At 35.3% G+C, this 6702-nt stretch overlaps 1 non-coding gene across 1 annotated transcript; it reads right to left on the bottom strand.

The window, feature by feature from the left end:
* Window positions 1–5649: 5649 nt before the first annotated feature.
* Window positions 5650–5755, bottom strand: LOC145596330 (small nucleolar RNA R71). Its single transcript, XR_014103175.1, has one exon. It is a non-coding gene; the product is annotated as a small nucleolar RNA R71 (small nucleolar RNA).
* Between the last annotated feature and the right edge of the window lie 947 nt (window positions 5756–6702).

The following is a 6702-nucleotide window of genomic DNA, read 5'->3' as shown; positions in this document are numbered from 1 at the left end:
TATGGGTTAAATGGGTTCACACTTATTATTTTGCAGGCAAGTCTTTTTGGACTGCTGCTATTCCTAACAAGGCTTCTTGGATTTTGAAAAAGATCCTTGGAAGTAGAGATATTGTGAATAATATTGGTGGGTGGGATAATGTTACTGTCAATGGCAAGATGCAAATTAAGAGACTTTACAGTATCATTAAGCCTCAGGGTCCTAGAGTTCCCTGGAAGAGAATCACTTGCAACAATCAAGCTTCACCAAAGAGTATTTTCATCACCTGGCTTGCTATTCTGGGTAGACTGGTTACTAAGGACAGGCTTTTAGTATGGCAGATTCCTTGTGACCCTTGCTGTTTCTTTTGTGCTGGTGCAAATGAAAATGTGAACCATTTATTCTTTGAATGCAGTTACTCAAATGAAATCTGGATTTCAATGCTGCAAAAATTGGGTTTCTCTAGGCAGATTTCTAGTTTTGCTGGTGAGCTGCAATGGATTGCAAAGTGCTGCAGGAAAACTGATGTTAGGAGCAAACTTATTGTGATGTGCTTTTCTGAGACTGTCTATAATATATGGCTGCAGAGGAATGCTTTGATGTTTACAGGAAGCTGCAAGTCATCTTCTGATTTAGTTAAGGAAATTATATTTCTTGTTGCTTGCAGATGTAATAGCTCTGACAGATATATGCTGTATTCTGTTTAGTTTGTTGTCCTGGTCCTTGTACTTAGTACCCTTCCTAGAAGGTGCCTAAGTTCCTGAGTCCAGTAGGTGGTTATGGTTCTCCCTGGAACCCTTCCTAGAAGGTGGCTGGGCTTGAACTGTAACCTGTTTGCTTTTGCTGTGGTATTGGTTTGGCCTTGGGTCATGTGGTGTTTTGGGTGTTACAGCTTAGCTCTACTGTAAGTTGTAATTTTCTCTTTGGTAATAAACTCTTTTATTTATCAAAAAAAAAAGTGAAACACATTCAAACAAAGCTTTATGAATTAAATGAAAGTCAAATGCATTCAACAAAGCTAATTGAGTCAAATAAATGTCAAACACTTTTAACAAAGCTTTTAGAATCAAATGAAAGTCAAACATATCAAACAAAGCTTTTTCAATCAAATGAAATTCAAATACATTCAACAAAGCTAATTGAGTGAAATGAAAGTCAAACACTTTCAACAAAGGTTTTAGAATGAAATGAAAGTCAAATACATTCAAACAAAGTTTTTTGAATCATATGAGCGTCAATTGCATTCCACAATGGTAACTGAGTCAAATGAAAGCCAAACACATTCAACAAAGCTAATTGAGTCATATGAAAGTCAAACACATTCAAACAAAGCTTTTTGAATCAGTGAAAGTCAAATGCATTCAACAAAGCTAGTTGAGTCAAATGAAAGTCAAACACATTAAATAAAGCTAATTGAGTAAAATGAAAGTCAAAAACATTCAAACAAAGCTTTTTGAATCAATATGAAAGTCAAATGCATTAAATAAAGCTAATTGAGTCAAATGAAAGTCTAACACTTTCAACAAACCTTTTAGAATCAAATGAAAGTCAAATATATTCAAACACAGCTTTTTGAATCAAATGAAAGTCAATTGCATTCCACAATGCTTATTGAGTCAAATGAAAGTCAAACACATTCAACAAAGTTAACTGAATCAAATGAAAGTTAAACACATTCAAACAAAGCTTTTTGAATCAAATGAAATCCAAATGCATTCAACAAAGCTAATTGAGTCAAATGAATGTCAAACACATTCAAGAAAGCTAATTGAGTCAAATGAAAGTCAAACACATTCAAACAAAGCTTTTTGAATCAAATGAAAGTCAAATGCATTCAACAAAGCTAATTATGTCAAATGAAAGTCAAACACTTTCAATAAAGCTTTTAGAATCAGATGAAAGTCAAATACATTCAAACAAAGCTTTTAGAATCAAATGAAAGTCAATTGCATTCCACAATGCTAATTGAGTCAAATGAAAGCCAAACACATTCAACAAAGCTAATTGGGTCATATGAAAGTCAAACACATTCAAACAAAGCTTTTTGAATCAAAATGAAAGTCAAATGCATTAAATAAAGCTAATTGAGTCAAATGAAAGTCAAACACTTTCAACAAACCTTTTAGAATCAAATGAAAGTCAAATACATTCAAACAAAGCTTTTCGAATCAAATTAAAGTCAATTGCATTCCACAATGCTAATTGAGTCAAATGACAGTCAAACACATTCAACAAAGCTAATTGAGTCAAATGAAAGTCAAACACATTCAAACAAAACTTGTTGAATCAAATGAAAGTCAAACGCATTCAACAAAGCTAATTGAGTGAAATGAAAGTCAAACACTTTCAACAAATCTTTTAGAATGAAATGAAAGTGAAATACATTCAAACAAAGCTTTTTGAATCAAATGAACGTCATTTGCATTCCACAATGGTAATTGAGTTAAATGAAAGCTAAACACATTCAACAAAGCTTATTGAGTCATATGAAAGTCAAACACATTCAAATAAAGCTTTTTGAATCAGTGAAAGTGAAATGCATTCAACAAAGCTAATTGAGTCAAATGAAAGTTAAACACATTCAAGCAAAGCTTTTTTGAATCAAAATGAAAGCCAACTGAATTAAACAAAGCTAATTGAGTCAAATGAAGTTCAAACAGTTTCAACAAACCTTTTAAAATCAAATGAAAGTTAAATATATTCAAACAAAGCTTTTTGAATCAAATGAAAGTCAATTGCATTCAACAAAGCTTATTAAGTCAAATGAAAGTCAAACTCATTCAACAAAGCTAATTGAGTCAAATGAAAGTGAAACACATTCAAACAAAGCTTTATGAATTAAATGAAAGTCATATGCATTCAACAAAGCTAATTGAGTCAAATAAATGTCAAACACTTTCAGCAAAGCTTTTAGAATTAAATGAAAGTCAAACATATAAAACAAAGCTTTTTGAATCAAATGAAAGTCAAATGCATTCAACAAAGCTAATTGAGTCAAATGAAAGTCAAACACTTTCAACGAAGGTTTTAGAATGAAATGAAAGTCAAATACATTCAAACAAAGCTTTTTGAATCATATGAACGTCAATTGCATTCCACAATGGTAATTTAGTCAAATGAAAGCCAAACACATTCAACAAAGCTAATTGAGTCATATGAAAGTCTAACACATTCAAACAAATCTTTTTAAATCAAAATGAAAGTTAAATGCATTAAACAAAGCTAATTGAGTCAAATTAAAGTCAAACACTTTCAACAAACCTTTTAGAATCAAATGAAAGTCAAATATATTGAAACAAAGCTTTTTGAATCAAATAAAAGTCAATTGCAATCCACAATGCTAATTGAGTCAAATAAAAGTCAAACACATTCAACAAAGCTAATTGAGTCAAATGAAAGTGAAACACATTCAAACAAAGCTTTTTGAATCAAATGAAAGCCAAATGCATTCAACAAAGCTAATTGAGTCAAATGAATGTCAAACACTGATGAGTGACATTTTTGGTACTCATTTGGTTCCTTTTTGGATGATTTTTATTTCATTTTATCTCTCTTATCTTTAGTTTTCCTTGGTTTTATTCTTGTTTTCCTCATTTTATGCTTTTTGTAGTTTATTTCTCTTTTTCATGTCTTTTTCTAGTTTATTTGTTATTTTTCTCTTTTACTTGTTTTTTTTATCTTTTGCTTGTAGGTGGTAATCGATTGTCCAAGAATTCCCGAGCCTCCTCTCTACGATTTTTCATTGCTTTTATGCCTAGAGAAGGTGCAAGAAGTTTCAAGTCAAAGGTGGATTCAAGGGGCAAGCTTCAAGGCTTTGTTTATGCCTTATTCATGGCTTTCATTCTTCAAGAAGTTCAAGAAAGTTTCTACCCACCTTGTCCTCCATCATCATCATCCTAGGTGCGTGCATCACTTGAGCTAGGACGAAGAGAAGAAGGGGAGGAAACCTAGCTATGTGGGGGCGCACACAGGGAGTGTGCGGCCGCACATTGGTCGTGTGCGGCCGCACACCAGGTGCGTGCGGGCGCACATGCCTGGGTGTGTCCCGTGCGCACCTTTCTCCCTTCTCCGAGCGCCCGCACTTACGAGGGTCTATTTTTGGGCGTCATCACCGACCTCCTCCTTGTATATATAGTTATTTCTACCTATTTTTAGAGAGGAAGTTTTAGATTGAATTAGATAGTTAGTTTTTGAAGAATTTTTAGAGAGAGAAACTCAATAACTAGAGAGAGAAACTCATGATCTTTGGTGTTTGTTCAAGAATTCATCATTGTATTTGATCTTTTGATCAAAGTTTTGTAAGGATCTTCTTCTTAATCTCAATTCAAGTTTGATTTTAGTTGATTTCATTAGTTTTTCATGTTGTTGATGATTGATTTGGTTATTGATTGAATTTTGATTGATTTTGATTGATTGTTGATTTAATCTTTGAATTCAAGCATGTTGATGATGAATTTGATGAATGTTGTAGTTTTGATCTCCATTTCTATGGCTAGTGAGTAGTTCCCTAGCTAGGGAGATGGTGAAGCACGCTTGAATGATGGAATAGTGTAATTTGGGGATAATTGATGGAGTTGATGATATGATTAAATTGGTTGATTTTTCATGTGCATGTGTGTGATTAATTGAGGTTTGGCCATCTTTGATTAATACACTAGATTGCATTGTAAGCTTGCTAAGATACGGACAATTGATTAGTAGACTTGCAATTTCACGATTGAGGTGCTTTGTTATGTTCCCTAGTTAGTGTTTAGCGTAGTTGACGCTAGTTAGACCTCTAGGTGAACCACCTTAGCATGCTCTTTTGGATACATGATAATTTTCCCTCATATCGATTGACTTAGTCGGTTTGCCCTCCCAAATTACCAATTCCATTGTGAATGTATGTGGATCCATTGCCCTAGTGTTTTAGATCGATTAAATACAAGTTTGCATACCTAGTTTAGACCTAGTTCTACTTCAAACCCCTTTTGTTTCCGAAATAGCTTGATCTAAACTTCGTGCACTTAACATCATTCCCTTGGGATTCGACCTTGACTTGCCGCTACACTAATAGGGGTTGGTTAAGCTATAAATATTGTTTGATAGGGCGAGGTGGTAGCCCAACGACCTACCGTTCTCCGCCACATCAAAATGGCGCCGTTGCCGGGGAATGGTGCTTGAGTGTATGTTGTTTTTGAGTCTATTTCATTTTGATAAAATACAAAAAGATTTTACACTTAGGCTACACTTGTAGCCGTGCTACTAATATTGTCTTTAAGTTTTGTGTGTGTAGATCCCAAATCATGGGAAGTAATTCAAGAGTTACCTTGAAGGAGCTTGGAGTGCCCGGGGCTGATAGGTATGAGAGCGCCATAGCTCCACCTATATCACCGGAGAATGACTTTGAAATTAGGCCGGAAATGATCACCCTAATTCAGAGGAGACAATATGGTGGGGCAAAGAACGAGAGCCCATTGAACCATCTTAAGGAGTTTGAAAAATATTGCAACACTATCAATGTCAATGGAGTTTCTCAAGAGTTTATCCGCCTTAAGTTGTTCCCTTTCTCTCTCATAGGAAGATCCTTGGAATGGCTAGACAAATAAGTGAAGCCCAATTCCTTGAAGACATGGGATGATGTCACAAAGGCTTTCTTGTCCCGTTTCTACCCACCAAAGAAGACGGCGGAGGCTAGAGCCTTAATCCAAAGTTTTAAGCAATTGCCTAGAGAGAATCTCTATGAACCATGGGAGAGATACAAGGACTACCAAAGGGAATGCCCTCACCACGGAATTCCAACATATCAGGTGATCCAAATCTTCTATAGAGGTTTGAGCTTTCAAGGTAGATCGAGCCTAGATGCCGGAGCCGGAGGGCCAATCATGAACAAGATGGAAGAAGAGGTTGTGGATGTAATAGATGATGTGGTAAGGAATTACATGGATTGGCATGATGTAGAGAGGGAATCGGCAAGCACAAGTTGCTCAACCGATCAATCTTATGTCATCAACGAATTGTCCACAATGGTCTCGGAGTTAGGAAAGGAGATGAATTCTCTCAAGAACAAGCTCGAGAGTCCTTCACAAGGTTCTAGTCTTCCCTCCCAATTTAAGGGGAGAGGTACATCTTCCTACTCTAACCCTCCTTTTGCTTCTTGTTGCGTGATTAGAGAATGCTTGGTTTGTGATATGTGTGGAAAGAATGATCATGATGCTTCTAATTGCTCCAATGTTCCTTGTGATAGATATGATGGATATGAGAATGTGCATGTGAATTGTGATGATAATAATGATTTTGGACCTAGATTTAATGCTCAAAAGATTGTTGGGAATAGGAATTATCACAATAATGGGAGCTATGATAATTACAACCAAAAGAGTGGCAATGGTAACCGTGTGACCCAAGCATTTTGTGGTAACCATAGCAACTTTTGTTGTAATGATCAAAGCTATGGCCAAGAATATGGGGATCATGATCAAGGTTATGGTAACCATAATCAAAATTCCGGCCAAAATCATGGTAAGGGTAATAGGAGTAATCAAAGTAGGGAAAATTTTCAAAATGATGTTCAAAGAGATACCCCACCTCAAATTACTCCAAGGACTCAAAACCAAGGTGATGATTTCTTTACTCAACAATCCCAATTGAATAGGCTAGAAAATTTCATTATGGATCAATCTAGGATGTTGAATGAATTCACATTGTCTTGTAACAAAATGTTTGAGGTCCTATTTACTCATG

This window comes from Chenopodium album, chromosome 19 (assembly GCF_948465745.1).
Source record: "Chenopodium album chromosome 19, dcCheAlbu1.1, whole genome shotgun sequence".
NCBI lineage: Eukaryota > Viridiplantae > Streptophyta > Magnoliopsida > Caryophyllales > Amaranthaceae > Chenopodium > Chenopodium album.
Note: the sequence above shows the minus strand (reverse complement) of the source record. Positions and strands in the feature narration are given on the sequence as shown.